Source organism: Chanodichthys erythropterus, chromosome 10, assembly GCF_024489055.1.
Source record: "Chanodichthys erythropterus isolate Z2021 chromosome 10, ASM2448905v1, whole genome shotgun sequence".
Lineage (NCBI taxonomy): Eukaryota > Metazoa > Chordata > Actinopteri > Cypriniformes > Xenocyprididae > Chanodichthys > Chanodichthys erythropterus.
The window spans coordinates 15,506,079-15,522,572 of NC_090230.1; positions in this window are offsets into that span (position 1 = coordinate 15,506,079).

Here is a 16,494-nt window from a genome sequence, read left to right on the forward strand (position 1 = left end):
AAGAGGTTTTATAAATGAGAATACTGAAATTAAGCGCAGGACACATGGAAACCTGACCTTGGAAAAGAGCGATTTTTAAAAGTGAGGTGTTGTGGGAGTAGAGTGAGACCGAGAGACAGAGCGAGACAGTGAGGGAGGGCATAAAGAGGTCATGAAAGTGGTTATGAAAGCTGTTGTGACCTAATCTTCAGTGTTTATGGCTTTTTGCAGTTGCAGAGATGCAGGCTGAAATTAGAGTGGGTGATGCCACATAAGCACAGCAGAGACGACGGCAGACAAGAAGTAACTACAGTTCACCGTCCCTCTTACTCCTACTGAATTAAATCACAAAACTTATTTTAAACACCGGCTGCCTAACATTTCACTGCCTGCTTATTTAAACACTGTAATTTATGCAGAATAACTTTAGCAAAAACCCAAATTTCAGATTGACACCAGTATGATTTTTTTTTTTAAATTAAACACTTCTTTGTAGACCTCATGACATTGTATTGGGTTGAGTTGGGACATCGTAATTAGGACATCACATGCGTTCAAATAACTTTGGCCGGAGTAAGTTGGCAATGTACCTTTTCTATAACAAATACAGCAATGTTTTTTAACACTACAGAATGTTAAAAATAAAGAATGTGCTTCAGGTGTGTTTTTGCTTTTTTATGTTTTTAAGCAATTTATGAAGCTGCTGTAACCTGAGTCTAACTAATTGCACAATATTTTTGTATTTTTTTACAAGCAATTCATCTAGTTTATTCTAAACAGAAAAAAAATAAAATAAATTTACTGTCAGCTACAGATGTTTTATCCATTGCTTCAGCCATGGTTTCTCACTGATGCCCCCAAATCAAGATTTTCCCTCTTTGTACATACTACATTGTGGTGCCATTCATGTGCGTTCAACGATAACATTCTTTCTGACATGACTTGAACACACCATCAGTTACAACACAACCATGAACTGATTTGCTACTTGCTCAATTGCAGCTGGAATTAAAGGGAGGAGCATTCTATTTCCTTGAGCCTCTGATTGGGCAAAAATCTATTTAGTTCAACATCAACCTTTTTGGTCCATTTCCAGGAAGAGAAAGGAATGTATATTTTTGCTAAAAGTTAATTTTGTTGTACACTAGCATATGGACATTGCAAAAATGACTTCTTAGGATCTGTTTTTAAAGGTGCCGTAAAACATGTTTTCAAAAGATATAAGTCTAATATAAGGTGTCCCCTGAATGTGTCTGTGAAGTTTCAGGTCAAAATACCCCATACATTTTTTTTTTATTAATTTTTTAACTGCCTATTTTGGGGCATCAATAAATATGTGTCGATTCAGCCTGCGGCCCCTTTAAATTCTGGTGCTCCCCGCCCCCGAGCTCACGACTGCCTTAAACAGCATAAACAAAGTTCACACAGCTAATATAAACCTCAAAATGGATCTTTACAAAGTGTTCATCATGCAGCATGTCTAATCGCATAAGTATGGTATTTATTTGGATGTTTACATTTGATTCTGAATTAGTCTGATGGTGCTCTGTGGATAAAGCTAACATTAAACACTGTTGGAGAGATTTATAAAGAATGAAGTTGTGTTTATGAATTATACAGACTGCAAGTGATTAAAAAAAAAACAAAAAAAACGACAGTCTTGTCTCTGTGAATACAGTAAGAAACGATGGTAACTTTAACCACATTTAACAGTACATTAGCATCATGCTACTGAAACATTTAAAAAGACAATTTACAAATATCACTAAATATATCATGTTATCATGGATCATGTCAGTTATTATTGCTCTTTATTATCTGCCATTTTTCGCTATTGTTCTTGCTTGCTTACCTAGTCTGATGATTCAGCTGTGCACAGATCCAGACGTTAATACTGGCTGCCCTTGTCTAATGCTTGAACATGAGCTGGCATATGCAAATATTGGGGTCATACATATTAATGATCCCGACTGTTACGTAACAGTCGGTGTTATGTTGAGATTCGCCTGTTCTACTGAGGTCTTTTAAACAAATGAGATTTATATAAGAAGGAGGAAACAATGGTGTTTGAGACTCACTGCATGTCATTTCCATGTACTGAACTCTTGTTATTCAACTATGCCAAGGTAAATTCAATTTTTAATTCTAGGGCACCTTTAACTTCTTTTCCAATAAAAAATCTAAAAATTTACTTGAGAAGCAACACTACATAAGATATTACACTAGCTTGGTTTTGGGGTTTGTACGATTTTTTAATGTTTTTGAAATAAGTCTCTTAAGCTAAGCAAGGCTGCATTGATTTGACCAAAAATGCAGTAATATATTAATATTGTGAAATATTATTACAATTTAAAAGTACTGTTTTCTATTTTAATATATTTTAAAATGTAATTTATTCCTGTGATGCAAAGCTGAATTTTCAGCATCAGTGTCACATGATCCTTCAGAAATCATTCTAATATGCTGATTTGATGCACAAGAGGCATTTCTTATTATTATCAAAGCTGTCAAAACAGCTGCTTCATATTTTTGTGGAAACCATGACACATTTTTTTTTAAATACAGCATTTATTTGAAATCAAACTATTTTATTATAAATGTCTTTACAGTCACTTTTGATGTAGCCTTGCTGAATAAAATTAATTTCTTATAGTCCTCCTGGGGTGAAGATCAAGTTTTTAAAGTTGTTTATATGTCTATCTGGTGTTTTTAACATGCTTTAAAACAAACCATGTGCAAATTCATAAGTCAATACCATTGCTGAGTATTTCTCTTTAAAACTGCAGTAAACCAAAGACAGTCTCAAACCCGGCGTTTGAAATCACTGGTGTTTCTGACGTCACAGACTACCTTGTAACCAATCATGTCAACGTGCCGGCGTGCTTTAGCATATCATTAACTGACCGAGCAATGGAGTCTTAAAAGAAGGTTATCCCGGTATATTTTTCTGTTGAAATGAAAAATCTGGTAGATTTAGCAATATGGCAGGTGTATGATCTAGATTACAATGTTATGATGAACTATATGCCTTTCTACACTGGTGTTCAGAGTTGTCCAAAGCGTTTCTAAGGATACTGATTGTTAGAAGGCAGCTGTCTGAATGTGAATATGGTTTGTGTAACATTAGCAACTCATTATCAGCTGTTTGATAACATAGTCAAGCAAAACGCTAATCATATGAATTACCGTTATGTGTCTGACGTTGTGAAAAGCAATACCATAGTGCAGCGTTTACCTGGAGGAAGTTGACCGAGTGGATCTCATCTGAGCTTGTGCGAATGAGCGGAGGCGGGGCTAATTATCATATTCATAGATGTATATTATATATTATATGTATATTAAATGAGACAAGGGTGTTTAAATATGTAATTTTGGTGATCAAAGATGACTTTTAAGGGATAAAATTATTGACTATATGGGGACTATCTAAATAATATTTCAAATATTGTAACTAGTAAATACGGCAAAAAATTGCTATTTGTTTATTGGTTAATATTATTCAATACTCCACATGGCTTAAGTAGGTGAGATCAGCCGAAAAGGAAGTTGTTTCAATGGTGGAGCACAATAAGTTCAAAAACATGTTTTTATAAGTTAAACAGTGTCATATACTGATGTGCCTATACTGAAACAAGGTGCTTTCACAATGAAATTACCATCCATTCTTTTAAATTAAGCATTGCATATGCTAAGATTACGAATTTGAGTAGCAGAATCGCATCTGCCTGTCTGGGGTTTCACTCTGCACTCAAACGCACCGTCGTTACTAACTAATCAAAAGCAGGTATTGCTAAGAGCAACAAGAAAAAGCCTATTCGTGCATGAAAAAAGTCCTACCACATTGTGGTGGACCATGCATGCCATTTCGGTGATGTAGGTAGATGGAACAGGGCCTCTCTAACTTGGAGCTGTCGGGGGAAGCAGAAAAAGAAAAGATATTCAGTGACGAGTACAAGCGCATCTGGTTTTCTCACATCAAATTGTTGATTTTTGAGCATTTTGGATGGGGACAAACAAACAAGACTGCGCAGCTTTATGGCGAATATATGGTAGATGACATTTGCGGTTTGATTGCACGGTGACAAAATCCCAGCGGAGGAATTTTCCTGTCTCTTTCCGTGGCGTATTGTCATCTCATCTCATCTCATCTCGTCTTAGCGTGTTGCATTGTTGACTGTGTTTTCGTGGGTCAGGCCAGCTAACAAGATCTGCCTGTTCCCTTCCAAGGGCCTCAACACCCCTAAAACTGCGCATACAAATACACACACACACAACCCTCCCCCACTGCGAGCAGAGGAGGCATGTGGACAAACCGCAGGCAGGGAGAGGTACACAGGGCCAGGGCTATACTCTCCCTGATTACTGCAGGAAAAACACCATTGCCAAGCCATTTCTCTCGCTTTCTCTCTCTCAAACTGCTGTCTTGCACAGATACGTGCACATTCAGCCTGTTGTTTTCATGCAAAACACACAACAACACCGACAGACACGTAATTGGGCACATACATATGCTTACCCAACAGGCTACCGGCACACACACACACACACACACACACACTCGCAGACGCACCCACACAGAGATGTTCATTATTTCTCCAGAAACACGCACACACAAACATTCGCTTGCACATAGTTCTTCAGTGACGTCCACCGCACACACACCCTCCTCTCTGACATACTACTGCGGCTCTCTCACACATACACACACACACCTTCACACACTCTTAAACCCATAATACACTCCGACTCCTGTGAGATTCCCACACACACTCCTGGAAATGAGCTTCTTTTGTCAAATACTCACTCTTGCACGTTCACACTCAAACACATACACACATAATGACACTTTTTTTTACGCACTGCATTAAAAGATATTCATATATATATATATATATATATATATATATATATATATATATATATATAATATTTATATATATATATATAATATTTATATATATGTATGTATATATATTATATATAAGAATTAAATCAGTTTATGCTTAAAACAAGAAAAAAATTGTCAGTGGGGTCAGAAAAAAAACGTATTTCAAAGGGAAAACAAGTTTATTTTTCTGACAGCAATGGCAGATATATATTTTGCTTCTCAAGTAAATATATCTTGATTTAAAGGGGTCATGAACTGTATTTTTTTATTTTATTTTATAAGTTGCACTTATAATGTTAATATGATTTTTACATCAAAAAATGGTCATAATTTAGAAATAAATGGCTACTTTCTATCCTGATTTGAACGCTCTGTTTGAGGGGGCATGTCTGCTGTAAAACTTCAATGTAAACACCCACTGCTGTGATTGGCTGACACCTTTGCAATTGAAATAAGTATTACATGTGGAATCCTCTTAAATACTTTTACTACATTTTTACTATTACATGTGTTGAAATAAACAAATTGTGAAAAGTGTTGTTTATTGCATTATATTCTATTCCCCATCACATGGAAGTTTGCAGTGATGAGCATTGAGTAGATCAGTGATCTCGTCATTGCAATGCAATTTCGCACACTCGCAAAATGCTTTCACCATAACTAACAATGCAAACACAATGTTAAAACAGTAATAGATTCATTATTTTTCATAAGAGCGTCACAACGGGAGTTTTGGCAAGTGTCCAGAAAAACTTGAGCTGCGTGATCGACAGCTTCAGATATTATAAAGAGAGCATTCTTGGAAGTAAAAATACTAGGAGATTAGTCATTAAAGGTTTAAAAATTAAATGCGTTACTTACAGTTTGCGGGGTCCTTGCTGATTCCAGAACAGTTTATTCCTGATATTTGAGCAAAAGTTTTTGGGCAAAGCCAGTATCGTATTGTGACTTGTTCTCAAAAAAGCTGCCGGTAAAATGTACAGTACAAACATGTCAGCGCTAACGTAGTCTCAGCGTCAGACATCACACCCATGGACCGTTGGCTGAATGTCTGATGCACATGGCACACTTAACTGGAAACACTTCAGGATTTTAGAAGTCATCATCTGGTTGGATGAATTCTACAGGATGTCCAGGAGACGTTTGTCTCGTTCTTTAACGGTCCACCTGGAAACAAATGCCGTGACGCCAAACCAGTCAAACATTCTCTTGGGCGGTCCTTGGCCAATGAAAGTTGCGATAGAGTCCAGACCTTCTGCCATCAGTCTGAAGGTCTGGCTACGCGAGACTAGTGCTGATGTGACTAGGAAGTTCGTTAAAGATAAACTGAATCCATTTTCTCTGAATCCTTTTTCATCAGGATCCTTCGGCATCTTATTCAAAGATGATGTTTTTCCACAGCCAGGAACAACACAACTTCTATGTGGCATCACAATCTTGCTATTATCACAATCTTATCGTAAACAACAACTTTAGATCCACTCGCTGCTCACCAACTGAACATCAGTGGGTGGGGACAATGATTTGATGATGTAAAAGTAGACGTCGTTGTCTTGCTCCAGAGGCAGTCGTATGCAAATTATTGTGCCCTTGTAATGTCGCTGAATTATATAAATGCTGTTTTAATGATGACGAGGATGTTTTAAGTTATGGAACTTGCAGGATGTATTAATGATACAAAGACTTCTTATATGCCAAAAGATCAAGGAAAAATTGATTTGCCATATCATGACACCTTTAAAGTCGACATGAAACTATTATGACATATATCTGAGTGAAAAAGGTTCACAAACAAGAAAAAATGTAGGGTGGGACTTGATTTTGGTCCATGGGGAACTGATTGGATGGCTATGTTTTACTATTGGTCGATCTCATGTGAGTGACAGGTTGTTCTGCCCTTGTGCCAGTAAACGTCATCAGAGAAGTAAAGAGATGCCCCTGCAAGAGGGAGTGGAAGTTATTTTGATTAAAGATTATGAGGCACATGAATTAAAAAAATGATGTGCATGGATAAATCATTAATAAAAAACATAAAAAACAAGAGTTGTCCATTTTGATTTCAAGGTGACTTTAAATGTGTACACAGTTGCAGCTATATGGCCTCTACTGTATGTACTGACTTTTGTCTTGATTTTGGAAGGAAATTTGTGGTATGGATTTAAAGATGGTAAAATGTGTTAAATGTAGCATTTTCAAATTAGGCAAAACATATATATTAATATGTCGCATTACGAGCGGCTGCTCATTAACACAATACATCTTCATAAAACGTTATGTCCTCCTCAATATGCTTCCCATGTACATACTAATGCCTCTTTGCTTATGCATGTAAACCAGTATGTGCGTATATATGCAAAAGTTACGTTGGGAATTACTGTCTGCTGAGTTTTTGGCCCTTAATAGACTTCATCTTCTTCAACAGGACTTTTTATATATATATATATATATATATATATATATATATATATATATATATATATATATATATTCAGTCTTGTTTTGCATAAAAGATGATGAGTCTCCTTTTAAATTTTTAAATTCCCAAAATGTCTTGTCCTCCTGAAAGCTTCATGAAGGCTTGTTCTTCATCGCCGTCCCAGAAGGATACCACACTTTTGCGGGCTTCATTTATTTTGAGAGAGGAAGGAAAGTCCCGAATTTGTAGTCTTAAAAAAAAGTTTTTCATAGCTGAAGAAATGAATTGGGAAGTGTGACTCAAAGCATTAATTGCTATCAAAGCTCATTTAACACACAAACATGTATAAATTACATTCACTTCAAAAGTGACAGAGCACTCATAAAGACTCTTAACGAATACGGCCAAGACCGCCTGCAAGCACTTTCCATGAATAGAGTAGTATTTTTTACATTTCTTAAAGCATTAGAGTGTTATGTGCTGTAGAGATGAGGCGAAATATGGAAATCCAAAATATACAGGCTTTATTAATAATCCAGGAACAGAGAGACAGCTTCACATACATGTATCAAACAATATAACGGACAAGGAGTGCAGGGAGTGAGTCCAACTTAAAGGGAGTGCTGACGAGGACAAACAGGTGCTGGGAATCCGGGGAGATAGAGACACAAATCCTACAGTTTTGTTGTGAGAACTATTATATATTTTTGATAAACTATTAATATACAAACAACTGAGCATGAAAACTTGCCAGTTTAAAACTCATTGAATGTATTTTTTTTCTTAACCTAATTTAGGATAAATTCTCAACCCTGTTTACCAATTCTGGTGTAGTGTTTTTTTTTTATTAGTATTTAAATTAATATTATTATCATCATTATTAAATTTACATTTTATTTAAATTTTAAAAAGAATACAGTTTAATTTACTGTACTTCTGACAATAACAAACATTTTTTTAAGAATTGCAGGCCCTTTTAATTTGTAATCCAATCATGGAAATTGCTCATTTAACTCATTAACATTATAAATTATATTGACTTCAAAAGTGACACCCACAAAGACCCATAAAAAATATTGCCATCAATGAAGAACAAATCCATTTTCCTCCTCCTCCCATCCATTTTGTGCAATCAACACACCAAAGCAAGCTGTGGCTATGACAAGGATGATCCATTTAAAGACAACCGGGGCCCAATTGATTATCGTCTCATTGTCCAGGTCCCAAATAATGAGATTTGGCTCAATTAGGGTCCTTTCAAGGTGTGAAAGCAAAGTGAAGAGGCTAGTAGCGCCGGAGGCAGCTAATCCACACGGCTCTCGGACTGAGCGCAGTGGATTATACCCACTGCTGCTGTTTATCCTGCTCATACAGCAGCCATCCGCACCACAGACACCTCCTCAAGAGATAACATCTGATCTGGGCAGAGCCAATGTGTGTGTGTGTGTTTGAGGAGAGTCTGACAAACAGCAGGACTCAGGTTTCTTCTAGGACTCATTGCAGCCCAAATGTCTGGATCCTTGGTTGTTTTTGTTTTAGTGTTCATGTAAAACAACTGCTAGAGTTATCGCACTAGTGATACCAAAGCAGTGGGATTCCCAGAGAATTTAAATACTTACTGAATGCGAGTGATTTCCAAGTAATTTTTTTCTTGGATTTTGTTAACAATGGTGAACTTCTGGTTCAAGGTATGCAAAAAAAAAAAAAAAAACATTAGAGTAGCCAAATCGGAGCTATGGTCGCATTGCACTTTCTGTGAAGTTTTCTGTCACGAACAATTCAGCACCATAGGGCCCTATCATACACCCGGCAAAATGCAGCAAAATGTTCAAGGCATTAGACAAGGGCAGCCAGTATTAACGTCTGGATCTGTGCACAGCTGAATCATCAGACTAGGTAAGCAAGCAAGGACAACAGCGAAAAATGGCAGATGGAGCGATAATAACTGACATGATTCATGATAACATGATATTTTTAGTGATATTTGTAAATTGTCTTTCTAAATGTTTCGTTAGCATGTTGCTAATGTACTGTTAAATGCGGTTAAAGTTACCATCATTTATTACTGTATTCACGGAGACAAGAGCCGTTGCTATTTTCATTTTTAAACACTTGCAGTCTGTATAATGCATAAACACAACTTCATTCTTTATAAATCTCTCCAACAGTGTAGCATTAGCCGTTAGCCACGGAGCACCATCAAACTCATACAGAATCAAATGTAAACATCAAAATAAATACTATACTTACGCGATTAGACATGCTGCATGATGAACACTTTGTAAAGATCCATTTTGAGGGTTATATTAGCTGTGTAAACTTTGTTTATGCAATGATAGAGTCGAGAGCTTGGGAGGGGGCGGAGAGCACGAGCAATTAAAGCGGCCGCAGCCTGAATTGCCGCATTTCTAATTATGCCTCAAAATAGGCAATAGGCAGTTAAAAAAAATTAATAAAAAAAAATCTATGGGGTATTTTGAGCTGCAATTTCACAGACACATTCAGGGGACACCTTAATTATATTACATCTTAATATAATTATTACATCTTGTAAAAAACAAAACGTTCGATGGCACCTTTAAAAATAAAAGGATTACAATGTAAAAGATTATTATTGTGTGCATAAAGAAGATAAAAAATGCTTTGGTGGAATCCAGCTTGTCCAGCAGATGGTCTGCTCACACATTTGAACCTCGTGCACAAGCAGATCTGTTTCATCACTAGAGAAGCGTTCAGTTTTTCTGTTTGCAAATTTCCGCCATGTAAATAGCAAATGCGCAATGGCGCGAGCACTGGCTTTTTAAAGGGAATGGGAGATGAGACTCTGATTGGTTTATTGCACGTTACGCCCAAAACACACCCATTACTCATTAAGAGAATAGAGACAACCCTTTTAGACCATGGGCCAGGCGCGCCAACCATTTTCCCCCTCATTAAACTAGCAAAACTGGATTCGGACAAGCCCCAAGTGCACTTGCGGCGTGTATATATTTGTGTCTAATATATTTGTGTATAGTGCTTTTATAGCTTATACTCATTGCTTCAAAGCAACTTTACAGAAAATCATGATGTTGTTTATAATATCTTCTAGCCTTAAGGCCAGTTCACACCAACAATGATTACTATAAAGATAACTATAATGGTAAATATATTAGTGTCCACACCAGCGGACGATAATGTTCTATTTATTCTAAAGGTGCGATCATGCCATGTCATAATTACCGTAACTATTCTGAACTGTAAAAAGCCTTCAAATGCTTTATGAGCTTATAATTACAATGTTTAAACACTTAATTTTCTGAGAGCTAAGAATTGTAACACATGGCTGCTGTACCGCCTGACCACTGCAGATTCAAGTGGTCGGTGTATGACATCAAAGTACCGCAATTCTGATTGGCTGTCATTGTTTTATCATTCATCAGCTGGACAAAATCATTCTGAAATTGATTCCAACGATATCGTTTCTCTGTGCCATTATCGTTATAGTTGTTGTGTGGACTCTTCTATTTTTTTATATTTAGAACAATTTTTAGAACTATATCGTTATCTTCCTTGGTGTGAACAGACCTTTATAGTCGCATTTAGCAGATTAGAGATGGGCGATGATATAGTTTACATTTTGTGACAATACAAGCAATCAAGCTGTTGAGATTTGCTATATACTAGTATATTTCACCCAGTGTGAGTATACTGCATGTATGATATACATATATATCCTGCTTTATATACTTATACTGTATGTACTTTTTATTATTATTATATTGTATTATACATTTCGCAGCAAAATAAATAAAAGTCTCAGCATATACCTAGGGTGCGTCTCATTCAGCTCCTTAGGTTGTGAATCAGTATACCAATGTGTACACAAACTCAGACACTGGTAAGGACCCTGACTCACTACACATTGGGACACTGATGGCTGTATTTCCAGTTTCCACCAATATGGCAACATGATAAATATTTTGATTGTTACATACTGTATGCCTGCATCATTTCAGCCGTAAAGTATAAATGTAAGATAGATTATGTTCATTACCTCTCTAGCTATGTGTGTTTATGCTGAAATATAATTCAATAACGGTTTGTTTTTTAAAACATCATTCATGTGTCATGTTGTGTATTGAGTTGGCTCCCGTGATTTATATTTTGAGATTCAGAATGTCCATTAAGGGAACATAGTGAGCATCGATGCTCCCTGGTTTTCATGGTGCATTGAGGGACTTTTTAAAGAGGTTTAAAAACGTTTCAGTGCATTGGAAGAACTTCGCAAATGAGCCCTTAAAATGGCCGACCCCCTTATCAACGCCCCAACTACTAAACTAGGGATCTGATTGAGACCCACGCCTCATTTCTAAAGCAAGTCTGAATGAATGTGGAATATTAGATCCAAACATGAAATAAAAATGAGCAATATATTTTTTAAGCTTTTATTAATTTTTGTTAACTTTAGTTAAAATCGAATAGTTCATTTTTTGTTCATGTTAGTTCACAGTACGCTAATATGAGCAAATGCTGAAATTACTATTGACTAAGATTAATAAATGCTGTAGATATTGCTCATTGTCAGTTCATGTTAAAGCGAACTTTGCGAAGCTCCCCCTACAGGTTCCTTCAGTGAATCACACTGTCGTAAATACTCCAAGCGCAGCTCTCGACTACAACGACTACAACGCTCACCGGTGCAGTAGTTTTGCAAATACAGTACAAGAAAGCTCGATGGAGGTGGGTAATTTTCGAAATTGTTTTATAAAGTATAATATATACATTGTTTTGAATTACCGTAAAGCCTTTTGTCACTCTCGCGTGAACGTGAACATGAGGCGAGATTGTGTCGGGTCGGTGCAACAACTTGCCAGACGTGCCAGAGGGGGTTAGTGCTCGCCTCAAACACACCACTACAAATCAATTAACCATCGTAAGGACTTAGAAAACTTTTTATGAAGGTAAAAAAAGTTACTTAGTTCTGCTTTAAGTAATATTGTTAACTAATGTTAACAAAGGAAACCTTATTGTAAAGTGTTACCAAAAATTAAAAAAGAGAAAAAGAGAGAATTTACTTGATTGACATGAAGTGTTTGACATAATATTTAAAGTTGTTTAAAGTTTTCTGGCCTTATGTGGGTTTTTATGGTCAAGATCTGTCTTGACCAAAGATCTTGTAATTTGTTCACCTCGCCTATTCTCTTTTTTGTAGAATGTGTTCTGCTACGACAACAACATGACAGAAGACAGGAAAGATTGTGTAATGTGAGCTGTACAGCAATTTTGGTAGTCTGTCAGTCGTGTAGTGAGGGCACGGCCTAAGTTGCATTGGATAAAAGCGTCTGCCAAATAAATAAATGTAAATGGATGTTACATGAGCCGCAAGAACTGTGCTGAGGCTGATGGGATTAGATGCTCTTGATTGAGTCTTATACCTCAGCTTGAACTCTTTTCAGTTGCTTCTACTAAGAAAATTACACCTACGTCAAGGATCATGGGGACACATATGTGTGTGTTTGTCCCAGAACAAAGCCTACAAATATACATAACTGAATTCCATTTAGGGATTTTTGTCCCGTTAATTGTGGGGCTAAACATGTTTAAATGCTTTAATTTCCACACTGGCTAATATGTTAATCATATAATACTTACTTTTGTACTATCAGCCAAAATAAAGACATATTACGTATCTAACACCAATCTAATTCCTGTCATTGAAACTCACAAAAACATTGCCATTTTTACTTCCACTATCCTGCACATTTAAACGATCAGCTTGAAAACTGGATGTTGGATTCCAACATACAACAACACATAGGGTATATTAAATCAAAAAATACAGTTACGGTTAACCGTTTTTGCTAATGTTACTGGGGTGCCTCAGGGCTCAGTGCTTGGACCACTTCTCTTCTCCATCTACATGTCATCACTAGGATTTGTCCTTCAGAAACATGGCTTTTCCTATCACTGCCATGCTGATGACACACAACTATACCTCTCATTCCAACCAGTTGGTAGGACAGTAGCTGCTCACATCTCATCCTGCCTGACAGACAGACACTTCTTGCTGGATGAAGGACCATCACCTTCAACTCAACCTTGCCAAGACAGATCTGCTTGTGGTTTCAGCCTACCCAACACTTAATCACAACTTCTCCATTCAGCTAGGCTTATTAACCATAACTCCTTCCAGGACAGCCAGGAACCACATTGCTTGAACTGCCCGGTCTTGCAGACTTGACTAGTGTAGTAAGATTCATAAATTACATTATGAGCTGGTTCTATTTAGTGAATCAAACACACACAGCGCAACCAGTTTAGTCCGACTCCCGTATAACTCCTCAAAAGCCTCTTTGTATGCTGAAATGTTATAGTTTGATAAGTCTGTCAACCTCTTGTCCAAACCTCTACTCTTGACACAGCAGACGTGAACTCATCCCAGCCTGGCTGGGTTGGGTTTTTTGGGGGGAATGGGGGCCCTCTTTACTTTTACGGCCTGTGTTGCAGGCCTATGGAGATATGGTTTCATTCTCCCGGAGCGGGACAGATCCTGCAGGCCCCACTGCTGGCAGCAGCTTTTATTTGATGTGGACGTCTCGTGTTGGGTTTCAGCACCAGCTAAACATATGATCTTCATTACAGGCTGGAGCAGGAACGGATGGTGGTTGCTGACTGGTGATGCTGGACAGATAGATTTGGAGCGAGGCGCTAATACAGACCACACTGACATCCGCTGCCAGACTGGGGGTAAAAGTCAGCAGCTAAATCTGACATCAAACATGTATAGTCTCTTCAGCGAAATCTGAGATGCGGTTTTATCTAGGAGCTGAAATGTACCGTGAGGTATCTGACAGGGTTTTTGTAAAGACGAGGCGTGTGGCGTATAGGTCATTGAAATCTCACCATGTATTGCCGCTGTACACTGGGACTGTACAGATCTTACTATATATATATATATATATATATATATATATATATATATATATATATATATATATCATATCATAAGATATCATATATCATAGAAATGTAATAAATAACAAAATGAGACACTTTTCCATGAGGAAAGTGACTCTAACAGAATTATTCATGAATCTTTGTCTTGGAGCAGTACAGATCGCACAGGATATCCAAGATTCAGGTATCGGCATATTTATCCAGATTAACCTTGATTTATAAGAGATGCTGTGCACAGAGATTACCGATGCTGCTTACGTAACAAGTCCAACCGATCAACTTGTGTGAACTGATGTAGAGCGCACTTGTGCCGGTAGGAAAGTCCCCTCTTTTGTGTTAATTTTCCAATATGAATTAATGTTCTAGATCAGGGGTTCATTATCAACAATAAAAAAAAAAAAAACTACCATAATATTTTGTGTGTGTGTAACCTATATAGCTCTTTGCCTCTCTCTGAAACTTCATCCACTGGTGTCGCTGTTGGACAGTGTTTATCAAAATGAGGTATTCAATCTCATTTTGTTGTTGTTGTTGTACTGTCAATTATTTTATAATTTCATTTCTTCTTATTTTTGAGCTTCCAGTGCCTCCTCTGAGAAAGCAGCCCAGGTTAAATGAAAGTCATTTGGGTTAAGAATGATGGAATTCACCAATAGATGGTGCCTCAAATGTTATCATATTCGAAAGAACACAATAACATTAAAAAGGTCACCAATTCAGTAAATTATAGGAATTCTGAAGATTAACCACATTTTTAAATCTGTCATACCCAGAAGGTTTGTTTTATTGAGCTTATGATAGTGTAACACTTTGTTTTATTGTCTAGGCCTTAGCATCTATTGTTCCCCCTCCGTTTATGATTCAAAATATTTAGATCTCACATTTCCATAATATGATGGGACAGGAACATTCACATTTATTGCATCTTTATCCTAAGTCCATTCTCTCCGTAAAATCAGAACGGCACAGTATTTTATAACGCTCCCTTATCAGCTTCGGGGTTTAGTTATTTACTTTAAAATGGACTAATTTCTTATTCTAGCAGAGGGGGGAACGGCTGCTGACTTGAACAGCTGCTTCATGACCCAAAAAACTGTCAGTCTTTCCCTGGAATAAATTGTGGACTGTCCCATTTTCGACGGAGGGGGACAGACTATGTGGAGAAAGACATGCAGAGGGGAAAACGGCGTTAATTATGTCAGGATTTGTTTTCTGAAACTAATTACGCTTCAAACACATTTTTAAATACATATCTGATTGATTAGAGTGAGTATAGGGGTGATGTTTGTACGGTTAAAAGTTTATATGCGTGTGTGTATACCTCGGTCTTTCTTGCTCCGATTCGGGTAGGCTCATAGTAGAATCAATTCACAGAGAGGGGAGCTTGAAACCGTCCTCTCGTGCCCGCGCGCTGAGTTTGGTGAGCGGCGTGTTGGGTATCTCGGAGCTGAACTCTGGGTGTAAGATGTATGATAAGCTGTCCATCTCCTCACTCCATCTCCAGGAGACATGTTCATTTGTTTAAATGTTTCTAACATGAACGTACGTTTGAGAATGAAAGAAACAGGGGTTGCGCGCGCATTCGTTTTGTCACGGAAATTAAAACATTCTTCGCGTTCTTGAAGTTAACGTTACATCTTAAAGTTTCTCTTCAAGTCAGTCTGCTGTCAGGGCTTCAAAACGTTCATTTGACTGTTCCGCACCGTTGTCAGGTGTTAAAAAGCAAACATTACGATTCGTTTTCTTCCTCAGGTCTACGTAGGTCTGATTCACTTGGTTAATTTGATTGACAGGCGTCAAGTTATTACTCACGCGTCTCCTTTGTGACGTCACACGTCGTTAAACTCATGAATTATGTATATTATACATATTTATCAAATGGAAAGGATGATATTTTATGTGTATTTTATTTTATTGTAAAATCACCATATCCGTGCAGTCATGAACGGTCAAATTCTTACCATAAACATATTTTATTTATTTCAAATAATTATATTTTAATATATATTTACTGAAATATACTCATGCTTAAAAATATACAAAATTTGCTCCTTGCTGAAAAGAGTTAATTTAATTACATAAAATTTAATTAGGCTCATTTTAATTCAGAATTGGAGTGACTATTGTACACAAAATGTCCATCTAGACATTTTGATGCAAAAACCTGGGGTCTTTTGTCACATGGCTTAATGTATTTTTCCTTATTTTGGCTGTCTGAGCTGACAGATACATTAAATAGTGTGAAATGAGGGCTGTATAGATGTTCATATAT